The 15,379-nt window shown below is 44.2% G+C and overlaps 1 long non-coding RNA gene across 1 annotated transcript in view; it reads right to left on the reverse strand.

Annotated features, from left to right (window-relative positions):
- The window catches only part of LOC308658896, a 76,101-nt gene that overhangs the window by 12,950 nt on the left and 47,772 nt on the right, over positions 1-15,379 (reverse strand). Inside the window, exon 4 of the long non-coding RNA XR_014024248.1 lies at positions 9,208-9,382. This is a non-coding gene — a long non-coding RNA (uncharacterized lncRNA). The remainder of the gene's footprint in view (positions 1-9,207; positions 9,383-15,379) is intronic.

The following is a 15,379-nucleotide window of genomic DNA, read 5'->3' on the forward strand; positions in this document are numbered from 1 at the left end:
GGAGGTCCACTCCAGGGTCTCACGCATGTTAGGCAATTGCACTCCCACTGAGCTACATCAACACCACCATGCAGTTTTATTGTTTTTATTTTCTTACTTATTTATTTATTCATTTTGGTACTGGGGATTGAATTCAGGGGCACTCAACCATTGAGCCACATCCCCAACCCTATTTTGTATTTTCTTCAGAGATAGGGTCTCACTGAGTTGCCTCGGGCCTTGCCGTTGCTGTGGCTGGCTTTGAACTTGTGATCCTCCTGACTCAACGACCTCCCGAGCCCCTGGGATTACAGGTGTGAGCCACTGTACCCAGCTAGTTTTATTGTTTCATTAATTAAGTAATTTATGGTACTAGGGATTGAACCCAGGGGTGCTCTTCTGCTGAGCCACATTCCCAGTCCTTTTTATTTTTTTATTTTGAGACAGGGATTTCTTAAGCTTTTGAAGCTGGCCTTGAATTTATGATCCTCCTGTCTCAACCTCCCCAGTTGCTGAGATGACAGGCATGCACCATCACACCTGGCTCATCCAGTTCTTGTTAAACCTTCCTCTCCACTCCCTCTGACCGCTCTAGCATATTACAGAGACACACCCTTCACCATTTGCCTATTTTTCCATTCTCATTTCCCTTCATGCTTCCCAAACATCCTGAAGTCAAGAAACCAAGCCACCCCAGCACATCAACACACAGACACACACACACACACACACACACACACACACACAAAACCACAAGAAATCGGGTCATGTACAGTTCCCCCAAAGCTTCATGTGTTGGAAGTTCCATCTCTTGGTGCTTTCAGTTTTCCTGCCTAGAAAGCCCTTGCCCAGCCCTGGATAGACTCCTCTAACTCATCCTTTCAGACACAGCTCCAATAAAAACCTACTCTAGAAAGCTTTCTCTGATTTCCACTAGCAAGATAAAGCTTTTGTTTTCTTCTGCAGATCCTGCACACCTCAAAGTTCTATTTTAATATTTACTACCTTATTGTAATTAATAGCAGACACATGGATCTCACCTCTTGAGGACTATGTTCTGGCTATGTTTATACCCCATCCCTATTATAGCATCAGTAAATACTTGCCATATTACAATCACCCCACCTTGTCTATGATTATACCTTATCTGTGATTTCAGTTACTTATGATCAACTGTGGTTTGAAAATATTAAATGGAAAATCCAGAAATAAACAATTCATAAGTTTTAAGCAATTTTATTATATTATTATTATTGCTCTATTTTACTATTAATTATTATTAATCTTTTGCGGGGGTGGGTACTGGGGATTGAACTCCGGGGAACTCAACCACTGAGCTACATCCCCAGCTCTATTTTATATTTTATTTAGAGACAGGGTCTCATTGAGTTGCTTAGCTCCTCACTTTGCTGAAGCTTGTTTTGAACTCGCAATCCTCCTGTCTCAGCCTCTCGAGACACTGGAATTATAGGCATGTGCTACCATGCCTGGCTTTTTATTAATTTTTTACTGAGAACAAAGTTTTATTATGGAATTTTATATATATATATATATATATATATATATATATATATATATATATATAAAATGAAGTATACAAAAACCTGCTTCCTGCAGTTTCAGACATCCACAGAACGTCTTAGAACTTACCCCCCTCAGATAAAGTGGGATGACTGGATGAAATAAATCATGAACTGCTTTTATGTTGTTGGTATAACATGATGTATGCCTAGTCCTTAACCACTACAAAAACAACAACAATAACAACAAAAACCATCACCAGACCCTGGATGTTAGACTCCCCAGAAAGGAAGTAAAAATAGAGTACAAAGAAGCCATTAACCCGCCTTCTCCCTAAGTATGAATCCCAAAATTCCTTTGGAAGTTTTGCTCCTTGATAATGGCGTGCAAAAGATGGCCTGGCTTTTTAAAGGTTTCTTTGGCAGTGGGTGGATGATCATGAGGTGATCCTATCTATTATGTACAATGATCCTGGCTCCTATGGCCACTGACCAGCAAGGAAGTCCCACAGCAGTCTGTACATGTATATCACTCTATGATTCACCTGTTCAGAATGAAAGGGTAAAGTTTCTAAGCTGCAAAGCCTGAGTTAAAATGTAAAGGACCAGGCATTGTAAACCTGCTTCTAAACTGCAAAGCCTGGGTTAAATTCCTGAGGCAGTTAGGACAAGGCCCTACTGGCCATTTAGTTGATTTATGGCCTGGGGTCTTGTGCAACTCCTCACATAAGCATTCAAGACCCTGTGCTGCTTGTCACGAAGACATTCAGGGTCCGAACCAATCAGTTTAAATGTAGCCCCCTCCTTAGGAAAGACCTATCACTCCAGCCAGCCCTGTTCCCGCCAATAAATGTACTAATCAAGTCTAAGAATTGTTGTTTGATTTTCCTGCGGTGTAAGGTGATTTGTTAAAGGAGACTGTGATGTATGCAAAGCCCCCCCCCCCCCCCCCCCCCCCCCCGTCCTCCCCAAAAGGTGTACTTAAGCATTGTTCAACCCCTGCTCTGGGCTCTGGGCTGGTCTCACTTCTTGAGTGGGCCTAGAGTCTCAGTGTGCTGAATTGGATCCTAAATAAAAATCCCCTTGTGTGTTTTGCATGAAGCCAGTCTCTTGTGGTCTCTTCTTCCGACATTTCACCGGTCCCTTACAAGAAATGTTCCAGGCCCTTGGTTCAAAGCAGTTGTAGCATAATGACAGGCTAAAGACCATAGTTCCAAGCATGTGTCACAAAGCAATTAGGACATTCTTGCCATGATTTTGAAACCCAGGACTCAAGGTGTGAAGGGCCAGACATCTTCAACAGCCTAAACAAGGTAGCTTTTGGGGAACACCGCACATCCAAACTGTAACAGCTGTGAGCACTCTCTGAATTTTTTTTTAAAGAGAAAGAGAGAGAGAGAGAGAAAGAATTGTTTTAATATTTATTTTTTAGTTTTCGGCGGACACAACATCTTTGTTGGTATGTGGTGCCGAGGATCGAACCCGAGCCGCATACATGCCAGGCGAGCGCGCTACCGCTTGAGCCACATCCCCAGCCCAATTATAAGGTCCTTGCTTAGCATCTGGATGGCCATCTTAAGTGACAGCCACCATTTTAAGGAAAAAGTTTCACTTTCGCGCCCAAGAGCTTTTCTGAGAAAGGCTCACCACTCCCTTATACCAACCCAACCCCTAACCCTGGCATTAGGACCTGCCAGGCTCGGATTCCTGAGCACCCCCCGCCCAAAAAAAAGTCCTAGAACTCAAGCCTGTGTTGCCTCTCTCTCTCCTATAGAGAGATGGCCTTTATTTTTCAGCTCTGACAAATAAACTCTCCTTGTATCTCTGCCTGGTCTCCGTCTTTCTCGCTGACCTGTCTCTTGTTCCTTGCTTCCCCCCGCCTTTTTTTTTTTTTGGTGCCGAAAACCAGAATCAGGTTCCCCAGTGTGCCCGCTCCCCTCTTCAAGGGTCACTGAGAATCCCGGGCCCGATCCGGATTCCATCAGGGGATCAGGCCCTCGGTTCTGCCGAATGCCCTCTCTGCACCCACCGCCAGACATTTCAGGTAAGACCCTTGTCTCTGGCCGACCTAAACAACCTACGGTCCCGGGAAGTGACCTTGATTGTCCAGTACTCCCAGGGTCACCGTATGGTTGGGGGTACCCCCAGCCACAGCTTTCACAGCTATGACTGATCCCTACTGTCAACCAGGTCTATAGGTGGTCTTTTATTTGGGTCCTGGGTTTTGAGAAAAAAACACTGAGGATAATTCGGAGTTATTCCTGGTGAGACTTCTCGGCCTTGGGTTAATCTCTTCAGGCTTCTGCCCATTCTATGGGCTTCTGCCCCTACTACCTAGTCCCAATCTGGTGCCCAAGTGCCTCTACGGGCTCCTGCCCTGATGCTTACCCAGCTATGGTGATGACCCCTGAGCATAACTGTCCTCTCCACTGGGTGATACTAGCGACTGGGGGATGCCCCACCTCCAAACTCACCTCCCATGTCTCACCATGGGTAGCTCCTTGTCCATTCCCTCCCATAGTCCCCTAGGATGCCTCCTGGCTAACCTAGGGTCTCTCTCTCTCACCCTGGACCTAAACCCCCCAATCAGATGTGGCCTCAATATCCTTTGGATAACAACTCTAAATGGCCTCTTAATGGCACTCTAGATCCCAATATTATCAGGGATCTTTTCAACTATTATAAGCGTTCGGGAAAATGAAAAGAGATATTATACATTCAGGCCCTCTCCTCTCTGCGTTCTAAGCCCTCTCTCTGCAACTCTTGCTCTCTTGCACAAGTCCTCTTAGCTCTCACCTCCCCTATGCCTGCTTCCAAAGGGACAGAAGATCCTACCCAGGACTCCTTTCCTTCGACCCAGAGGATGAGCCCCCACCATACCACAATTCTCTTTCTAACGAAGTCTCCACTGCAACTCTCCCCTTGGCCCCTCCACCCTTCTCTCCTCCTGCCACATGCTCATGGGCTGCCTCTGCCCAACCCACATCTCTGTGTCCTCTATGCAAGGTGGCTGGGGTAGGTGATGTAATCACAGTTCATGTGCCTTTATTTTTGTCAGATCTTTCACAGAAAAGCAGGTTGGGTCCTATACTTTAAGCTCCACTACATGTATCAAAGAGTCTCTATATCTGACTCAATCATATAATTTGACCTTCCACAATGTCCATACGATCTAATCTAACATCCTCTTGCCCGAGGAGCGCAGGCGAGTTTGGGAGCAAGCTAGAAATTATGCTGATGAGGTACATCAGACCTCCCCTGCCCATCCAATTGGCACTGAAGCAGTCCCTGATCGGGACCCCAATTGGAATTATAATTCACCAAGAGGAATAACTAGTGAAAACCAATTCATTACTTGCCTCATGGCAGGACTTAGAAAGACAGACCATAAACCTATCAATTATGAAACGCTCCAGAAATCTCCCAAGAATGAAAACCCTTCAGCATTTTAGACCACCTGAGCAAGGCTTTCTTACAATATACTGATCTGGACCCTGAAACTTCAAATGGGAGACAACTAATAATGATCTACTTTTTCTCCCATAGTTTCCCCAATATTAAAGCCAAACTAAGGCACCTCTAGAGGGGGCCCCTAACTCCCCAAGCCCAGGTTTTGGGAGGCTTTTAAGGTATATAACAAGAAACATGAAAAGGCCCGGAAGCAGAAATATCAGATGCACTCTCAAGACATTTGTCCTGCCTTAGCATCTGTTCCTGCTCCCACTGGCCCATGAAAAGGTCCCTCGGGACCACCCAGACCCAGTTTTAAATGTGGTCAGGTGGGTCACTGGGTTCATACATGTTCTAAGCCTTGCAAGCCTTCAGGCCCTTGTCCTAAATGCCATCAGAAGGGACACTGGGCCTTTGACTGTCCCTGAGCCTATAGTGGCCTCCAGCCATCTGGCCCTACTGGTTCCCTTTTCCAACTCTTAGGACTGGCTGCAGAGGACTGACAATGAGATCCAGGTCCCCATCACCTGACCACTACCATCATTCTGCGGGAACCCAGGGTAACTCTGCATATTTCAGGTAGGCCTGTCTCCTTCCTCCTAGACACTGGGGCTACATATTCAGTCCTCGAGGAGTTCTGGGGACCTGCTACTCATTCTGTGACCTCTATTGTCAGGGTAGAGGGTAAACCTTACAAACCCTTACAGACACCTAGCCTTGTTTACGCTTTTGGCTCTAATTTTTACCTACTCCTTTTTGGTCATTCCACAGTGCCCTGTTCCCCTTATGGGAGGGGACATCCTCACAAAGTTGGGTGCCATGCTTTCCTTCTCCCCTCATATACACTTCCATGCAGACTCGCTTGCCGCTCCCCTGATCCTCACTCTCACCTTAGGACCATCCCCTATTCCGTCTGCCAGTGCCTTCCCATCACGCCTTTCCGAGGTGGACCCTACTGTCTGGGATGTCTCAAGTCTTTCTATCGCCTCACATCAGGAGCCCATTCACATCCATCTCAAAACCCCATCCACTTTCTGGCCTAATCACAATACCTGCTCTCCCTCCTTGCTGCTGCTCTCCCTCTCTTTGCAGAGCAGCCTTGATCACATTCTCCCATCAGCTTCGCTCTGCCCTCCTGGGATTTGAGCTGCTTTGGGATCCTGGCCTGAGGGCCCAGGACAATTGCCACACACCTCCTTCCATTCACCTAGTGCTCTCCTTCTCCATCCACACACCAGCCTCATTTGGGTAAGTGATTTCGCCCTTCCCCTCCTCCCCACGAGTCTACCCCCTAGAGACTGCAGTGACAAGTCTCCTCTCTAGAGACAAAAGTTAACTTAGATCTTGGCCCAGCACCAAGGTTCTCGAACTTCCCAACCCTTCCCCTTGGTGGTTCTCAACTCCTCAGCAGAGCTCACCAAAGCCCTCGTCAGGCACCAAGACTCTCTACCGGCAAAGCCCAGGACTAGGGAAGTAGAAAGGCTTCAGCCCCAGGGCCAGTGAATTGTGTGGTGATGACCCCTTTTCGCTGCTGTCCTCTCTCTCACTCTGGTTTGGCCTGGAGCCAGGGGACACCGGCCTCTAGCCACTCCAGCACTCCAGCTGGCCTCGGGGAACTCCCAGTCCAGAATCCCATTTGACTCACTCTCGGCTGCTTCCTCGCCCACTTAGCCCCACTACATTTGGATCCTGAATAATTCAACTTTCTACTTAGTCATGGCCCTTCTAAGACTTGGACAAAGGCCACCTAATGGCACCTTTGATCCCAATATTTTATGGAATCTTCATAATTTTTGTGAGCGCTCAGGAAAACGGAAGGAAATCCCTAATATGCAGGCTTTCTCCTTTCTCCACTCTAAGCCTTCCCTTTGCTCCTCTTGCTCCCCAGCCCAGCTTCGACTTGCCACTAAAGCTCTAAATTCCTCCAGAGACCCTACTTCTAGACAAACAAGGGACCCAGAACCCTCCTCCCTTCTTCTATTGGCATAGTACATTGTAAAGCCCTAGGTAGCAACATCCCTGGCCAAGGCCACACTGAAGCTAACATTGAAATTCAAAGGGCAGACTCAGCAGGCTTGATAAGAAAAAAAAAAAAAGTGTCAATTTAATTTTTCCTCTGGCTACAACACAGAAGAATGACTTCAAAACTTTCGCTCTCTCTCCCTCTCCCTGACCTCACATGCCCATTTCACCTTTATGTGGCTAGAAAGCATGAACTTGCTCTAGGGGTCCTCGGACATATGCTGGAGCCAACCTTTGCCCCTGTGGCTTATCTATGGAAGGATCTTGACCCTACTGTTTGGGATGGACCCCTTGCCCACCAAGGTTGGCTGCAGCTTAACCATTGGGGCCCCACTCACCATTCTGGCTCCCATCACCTAAAGGAACTCCTCACCTACAAGGGCTTACATTCCCTGCCCCCTGTAACCTTTTATCTCTACAGGTTTCCCTGGTGGAAGATCCCAGTCTTACTTTCTACATGTGCTCACCTTTAAATCCTGCTACTCTTCTTCCCACTGCTCAGGACTCTTCCACCTATTGTCCTCTTACCCATTCATGCATTGAAACTCTGGAGGAGCTTCTTCCACATCTCTCCCACTTACAGGAAGGCCCCTTGCTCCAGGCAACATACACATGGTTCAGATGGCTCCTGCTTCCTTCAGGAGGGAGTTGGTCAGGCAGGGCATGCTATAGTCTCTCTTACCTCAGTTGTGGAACCTGCTCCCCTCCCCAGTAATACATCCAATCAGCAGGCTGAACTTGTCCCCCTCATGAGAGTCCTCACTTTGGCAAAGGGAGCCTCCCTCGATGTCCACACTGACTCTAAATAAGCTTTCCACATATTTCTTTCCCACTCTGCTATTTGGAAGGAGTGTGGATTTCTTACCACCAAGGGAACTTCAATTACTAATGTCCTCTTTATCTCAGATCTCCTTCAGGCCTCAAAGCTTCCCACTGCCGTTAGAATCTCACCTTGTAAATCCCAAAAGACAGATGCCACTTTTGTGACACTCGGCAACAATAAGGCAGACTCTGAGGCGAGGGCCACTGCCCTCCAATAGCCTACTGCACCTGCGGTCCTCTGCCTTGCTAGTCCCCCAATGCACTCTTCCTCACCTGACACTCAACAGATGCTTACCTTCCTTCACAACCTCTTTCACCCTAACACCACATCTTTAAGACAATTTCTCACTTCCCACCTTAAACTCTCTCCAGAGGACTTACAATTTCTCTCTACCCTCTCTGCCTCCTGTGAAATCTGCCAAAAAAACAACTCCACCTCTAATCTCTGCCCATCTGCCTTCCCTTAACACCAGGCAAGAGGACACCTCCCTTGCTCTGATTGGCAGCTGAATTTCACCTAAATGTCCCCAATTTCTCTTGGTACTTGTCAACACCTTCTTGAGATGGGTTGAGGCTTTTCCTACCACCAATAAATGTGCCCCTATGTGGCCAACATCCTCATTGAACACATTCTTCCCCGATTCAGCCTCCCCTCCTGGCCCCAGTCTGATAATGATCCCATGTTTCATGGTCTGTAGCTAAGGCACTCAACATCTCCTGGCATTTTCCTGTTCCCTACCATCCCCAGTGTTCTGGCAAAGTGGACTGTACCAACCAGACCTTGAAGAACATTCTCACTCACTTGAATTACATTTAGGTTGGACTAAACTCCTTCCCTTGGCTTCTTCTTAGGTTACAAACCCTCTCAAAGAAGCCACTCAACATCTCCCCTTTTGAGCTTCTATATGGATGGCCTTTCTCCCTGCCCAGCTCACCACCCTCTGATTCTCCACTACCTCTTGCTCCTCATCTTTTCTGGCCCCTTCTTGTATACATTAGGAAACTTCTTTGGCAATACAGTAGTGCTGTTCTGGCAAAGCTTAGTTATGCCTCTTCTCCTTCTCCCACTCTTTCTCCTGGTGACCTGGTACCTCTCAAAGAGATGCCCCCTCCAAGAGGTGCCCTCTCCTCCTCTCAACTCTCTGCAAAATGGACTGGACCTTATCGGATCATTCTCACCACTCCCTCAGTGGCCTGCCTTGAGGGCATCCCATATTGGGTTCATAACTCCCATTTAAAACAGTCCTCTCCACCCTTTTATACAGTGAGCCCCACAGGTCCTCTCAAGCTGGTTTCTCCAAGGCTGGAACCCCCAATCTTCCTTCAGTCTCTGAGGACCATGAGGACACTGCAGAACCACGAGCACCATCCTTCCCTTTTTCAATTTTGCCCTCCTCCCTCATTCTGCACTCACCTCCCAAGGGGACTACTACCAGGGATTATCATTCCAATTTCAAGGAGACTTGCAGCAACTTGCTCAAACTATAGTAACTATACAATCCCAGCTTGATTCTTTAGCTGCTGTAGTTCTGTAGAATCCATGGGGCCTTGATCTTCTTATGGCCGAAAAAGGTGGACTTTGTCTGTACCTACAGGAGGAAAGCCAGTTTTATGTCAATCAATCTGGTATAGTAAAGGACAAGATAAAACAACACCAATAGGACCTTGGACATCAGAAACAACATCTCTCCTCTGCTGAAGGAATATCAATCCCTCACCAAAATTGGGCCACCAGGGACAGCATTCCACCATCACATAACCCTCATCATTGTTCCAATGATTCAAACACTGCCCCTTCCCAGAAGGAAGCGGTTATAGAAGATTGACCTATGTCCCTGTTCCCTAGGGGGCCCAATAAAAACAAAAAAAGGGGGAAATATAAGGTCTTTGCTTGGCATCTGGATGGCCATCTTAAGTGACAGCCACCATTTTAAGGAAAAAGTTTCACTTTCCCACCCAAGGGCCTTTCTGAGAAAGGCTCACCATTCCCTCATACCAACCCAACCCTTAACCACCTGCATTAGGACTCACCCAGCTCTTACTCTGGAGCCTCCCCCATAAAAGTCCCAGAACTCCAGCCTGTGTTGCCTCTTTCTCCTATAGAGAGATGGCCTTTATTTGTCAGCTCTGACAAACTCTCATGTGTATCTCTGCCTGGTCTCCATCTTTCATTTCTCGCTTACCTGTCTCTCATTCCTCGATTTCCCTTCAGCAATAAACCTTCTTTTTTCTCAAAACTGTCCTCATTATTGGATTGGCAACAGGGACCAGGACCAAGATTTTGGCAAAACTATCACGCTGCAAGGCAATCTCTTGTCATAGTGCCTTCTCTCCCAACTTCGGCTACCATGTGATCACGACAGTTACCCATCACTTGACACAAAGTCAGACATGTGTTAAACACTTAATAAATATTTGATGAAAGAAGAATTCTAAAAATGAATGAATTGAATAAACTTTGTTCATCATTGTTCCTAGATAGGGCACTTTTAAGAAAGTATCAAAAGAATCTCTAAGATTTCATCAAAAATTGATGAAATCTGGGGCTGTGGTTCTGGCTCAGTGGTAGAACGCTTGCTTAGAATGTGTGAGACACTAGGTTCGATTCTCACTACTGCATATGAATAAATAAAGGTCCATTGACAAAAAAAAATTAAAGTTGGTGAAGTCTTCTCCCCTAGCAAATATAAAGAGGACCCTGGAATTCTCTAGCTAAGTTACAAGGCTCCAAGACCAAGCCCTCTGAAGATTTCCTTCCTCATATTTCTAGCTCTGAACCAAAATATCAATTATCAGATAGCATCTGGGATGCTTCTGAACATAGTTAAAGCTTTTCGAAGCAAGATCCTGATACGGCTCTGAGGTGAACTAATAATTCTGATGCACTTTTTTTTTTAAAAAAATTTTAGTTGTAGATGGACACAATACCTTTAGTTATTTATATATATGTCACAACCCCAGCCCCTAATTCTGATGCAATTTTAAAAATGTCTGGGTGCCATATGGCTTTGGGCTTATCAACTTGCTATTTTTCATTTTATTTTCAAAAGTAATTCTCCATTGTTGCTAAACTATGCAAATGACCTTGCCATTCCTAACGAGCACTCTCAGTACTGCACAAGATGTCCCTCAAAAGGACAAATATAGAAGAAAACTTCCATAGAAAGTTGAACGAGAAACAGGCTTTGCATAATGTTATATTCATTTCTCTTTCTGAAAGAGAGAAGGTGAAAACTATACCAGATGACATCTGAGGTTTACAGTTCTTAATATTCTGTGACCCCAGGAGGTCATGAGGGAAGTACCAGAATGTACTAATACCAAACAAACATTCTGGGTGGAACTGTGTACCCCTAAATTGATATGTTGATGTCGCTACCCCCAGTACCTGAGAATGACTCTATTTGGAGATATGACCTTTAAAGGGGTGATCATGTTAAAAAGGAGACTATGAAGGTGGGTCCTAATCCCATCTGACTAGTGTCTTTGTAAAAAGAGGAGTTAGGACACAGACACTGAAGAAAGACCTTGTGAAGACATTGAGAAAGCAGCTGTCTGCAAGCCAAAGGGAAATCTCAGAAGAAACCAAATCTGCCCACACCCTGATCTTGGATTCAGCCTCCAGAACTGTGAAGTTTTTGTTTGTTTGGTTGGTTTTGGTTTTGTTTTTTTGCAGTGCTGGGATTGAATCCAGGGCTTCCCTTATGCTGAGCAAGTACTCTACCACTGAGCTACACCCCAGCCTAAGAGCAAATAGATATCTGTTGTGAACTACCCAGTCTGTGGGAATTTGTTAAGGCAGTCCTAGCAAACTAAATACAACCAACAATTTACAGATGTTAGCCTGATATTGGAATTGAAGGGCATGGCACATTCTAATCTGCCATTTTGAATCAAGATGTATTTTTTGATTCAGCATTTTAGTATCAATATTTTTTTAAAATTTTTTATTGGTACTAGAAATTGAACCCAAGGGTGCTTTATATCCACACTACATACTCAGCCTCTTTTTTTTTTAAGAGAATTTTTTAATATTTATTTTTTAGTTTTCGGCGGACACAACATCTTTGTTGGTATGTGGTGCTGAGGATCGAACCTGGGCCGCATGCATGCCAGGTGATCTCGCTACCGCTTGAGCCACATCCCCAGCCCAGTATCAATATTTTAATTAAAATAATACTGATATTTATTAGTTTTGTTAAGAAATAGTTTCTAAGTCAGGCATAATGGCACCCACCTGTAATCCCAGCAGCTCAGAAAGCTGGAAAAGGAGAATCAAAAGTTTGAGGCCAGCCTCAGCAACTTAGCAAGGCCTAAGCCAACTTAGTGAAATCCTGTCTCTAAATAAATAAATAGGGATGGGGATGTGGCTCAGTAGTAAAGCACCCCTGGGTTAAATCCCCAATATTAGAAATAATAGTAATAATAGTAATGCCAGTTATCATTATCATTGCTTCTGGTATGAATGCCATTAAGCCAACTTGATTTTGCAGCATTTTCTATGAAGAACAGCTAAAGCACTTCCAGTTTTATTACTTGTTTTTTGCTTTTTAATTTTTGCCCAGCTGAAGTCTGAATGATGGATGCAATCAATTTTATTCAATCCACTTTTTCAAAGTAGATTTCACAAAAGAGCATGATTCATTGATCAATGTTTTGTCCAAATAGAATTTTATTAATCATAGCATTTTATTTTCTACTGTGTAGAAAATTTGATTATTTCATTATTTGGTTTTAAATAACAGCTTTATTAATATGGAATTTCTGTACCTTAAAAATTTATCCTTTTGAAGTATATAGTTCATTGATGTTTATAGTATTCACACGGTTATATACCCATCACCACTACCCAATTCCAGGCTATTTTCTTCACCCCATATAAACACTCCCCATTTCTTCCACCATGGCCCCAGCCTCTGCCAACCATCAATCTACTTTCTGTCTTTTGATTTGACTGTTCTGGAGGTTTCATGTAAATGGACTCAAATTAAGCTTATGTGTCTGGCTTCTTTCATATAACATGGTGTTTTCAATCTTCATTCATGTTGTAGAATTCATATTATATTCACATTTAACTTATCTATTCATCAGTTGATGGATATTTGTGTAATTTCTACTTGAAATTTTTTCCTAAATGAAATTTTTTTCCTTTAACCATTTCCCCAATTCCCTCGTAATACCATTTTCTCTGTCTTTCTGAGTTCAACTTCTTTTAGATTCCACATATAAATGGGATCATGTAATTCATATTTGTCATTCTGGGCCAAGCTTATTTCACTTAAGATAGTGTCCTTCAGTTTCACCCAGTTAGCCACAAATGACAGGATTTTCTTTTTTCTTTTTTAAGGCTAGATGATATTCTTTGTGTTTATATTCCACATTTTCTTTATCCATTCATTCATTCATGGACTATTAGGTTGATTCCATATCTTGGCTATTGTAAATAATGTTGCAATGAGTAAGGCACAGTGGCACATGCCTGTAATCCCAGAAGCTCAGGAGACTGAGGCAGGAGGATCTCAAGTTTGAGGCCAGCCTCAGCATCAGCAAGGTGCTAAGCAACTCAGTGAGACCCTGTGTCTAAATAAAATATTAAAAAGGGCTGGAGATGTGGCTCAGTGGTTAAGTGCCCCTGAGTTCAATCCCAGTACCCACCCTACCAAAAAAATAATAATAATAATGAGGATGTGGCTCAGTGATTAAGTGCCCCTGTGTCCAATCCCTAGTACCACAAAAAATAATAAACATAATAATGTTGTAATGAGCATAGAAGTGCAGATAACTCTCTGACATATTGATTTCATTTCCTCTGGATATACACCCAGCAGTGGAATTTCTGGGCCATATGGTAGTTCTATTTTTTAATTTTTCAAGGAACCTCCATACTGTTTTCTGTATTGGCTATCCTAATTTGCATAATAGTGTGCAAGGGTTCTCTTTTCTCCCCACCTCTCCAGCACTTGTCCTTCAACTTTTTGATAATAGCCATTCTAATGGGTGTGGGGTATCATCTCATTGTGCATTTAATTTGAATTTCTGGGATGATTAATGACTTTGAGCATTAATGAATTTTCACATATTCTTGGCCATTTGTATGTCTTTGTTTGAGAAACATCTATTTAGATCCTTTGCCCATTTTTTAATTGGATTATTTGTCTTCCTGCTCTTGAGTTGTTTAAGTTCTTTGTATATTTTGGATACTGAAACCTAATCAGATGTTCGCCTTGCACCTACTTTCTCCATTTCATAGGTTGTCTCTCCACTCCACTTGAAAGGGTAAAGTTTCTAAGCTGGAAAGCTTGAATTAAAATGTAAAAGATTAGGTATTATTAAATTCTCTGTTACACCCAGATTCCTGAGATAGTTAAGATAACACCCTACTGGCCATTCAGCCTAGGGCCCTGTGCAGTTTGTCACAGGGCCTGAACCAATCAGTTTGAATGTGTACCCAGTTTAGAGGTGACCAATCACCCCTGCCCAGCCTGTTCCCGCCAATGAATGGACTAATCATGTATCAGAGTTGTTGTTCAATTTTCCCGCGCCTCATGATGATTTGTTCTGATGTATGCAAAGCCCCCCACCCTCTCCAAAAAGTGTACTTAAGCTCTGCTTGACCTCTGCTCTGGGCTCTGGGCCGCTCTCCCTTCTTGAGTGAGCACAGAGCCCCAACGCGTTGGAACGGATCCCTAATAAAAATCCCCCTTGCCATTGCATGAAGCTAGTCTCGTGTGGTCTCTCCTTCTCCGACGTTTCGCCGGACCCTTACACACTGAGCATTTCTTTGGATTTGCAGCCTTTTACCTTGTCGTAATCTCCTTTGTCAATTTTTTGCTTCTGCTGCATGTATTTTGGGTTCCTTTCCAACTTTGCAAAGATCAAAAGCAGAGTTGCACACCGTGTCGCAGCAGGCGCAGCATATGGATCCTGAGCTGTGAGGGGTGTTGAACGAACAGATCTATTTTTTTCTTTGCTTCCTTTAGATCATGTTAAATCATCTTTTTCTGGAACAAAGTTTCCATTTGTCTGGGTCATTTACCTCCTCATTTTCTCATGCCATTTGGGTCTTCCATTTTTTAAGGCTCTTCTCTTATCTCAAGACAATAGTCTTCCCTGGGATCAGTCAGAAACAATGAGCTGGGTAATGCCAAAGGCTCCTCAAGACCAGAGCATAATCCCAAGCAGGGACTGGGGTTATCCAAAGGTCAAGGAACAATTCAAGCAGGGTACTGGTCAGATATCTTTACTGCCCATCATGAGCATGGGTGGTAACCCTTCCAGGGACTGGAGAGAAAGGACTATGGCAAGGTAACCTGAGTGTCACTTTGCCTATCTTCACATACCTCATTTACTTAGTGTTCACACTGAGGTGTAGCTCGGCATGAGAACATTTGCCTAGCATGAGCAAAGGCCTGGGTTCATCCCCAGCACCAAAAAAATAAAATTCTAGAAGAATATAATGTTCCTAAATAAAAGTTCCAGAGCGTCAATGATAGATATTATTAATGCTGGGAGGGACCACTGAAATAGTTTAATCCAAGGATTTCAAACTTAAAGGCTTACAGTAGCCAGGTGGATCAATTAATAGA

Source organism: Spermophilus citellus (assembly GCF_964194105.1).
Source record: "Spermophilus citellus genome assembly, chromosome: 10".
Taxonomy (NCBI): Eukaryota; Metazoa; Chordata; class Mammalia; order Rodentia; family Sciuridae; genus Spermophilus; species Spermophilus citellus.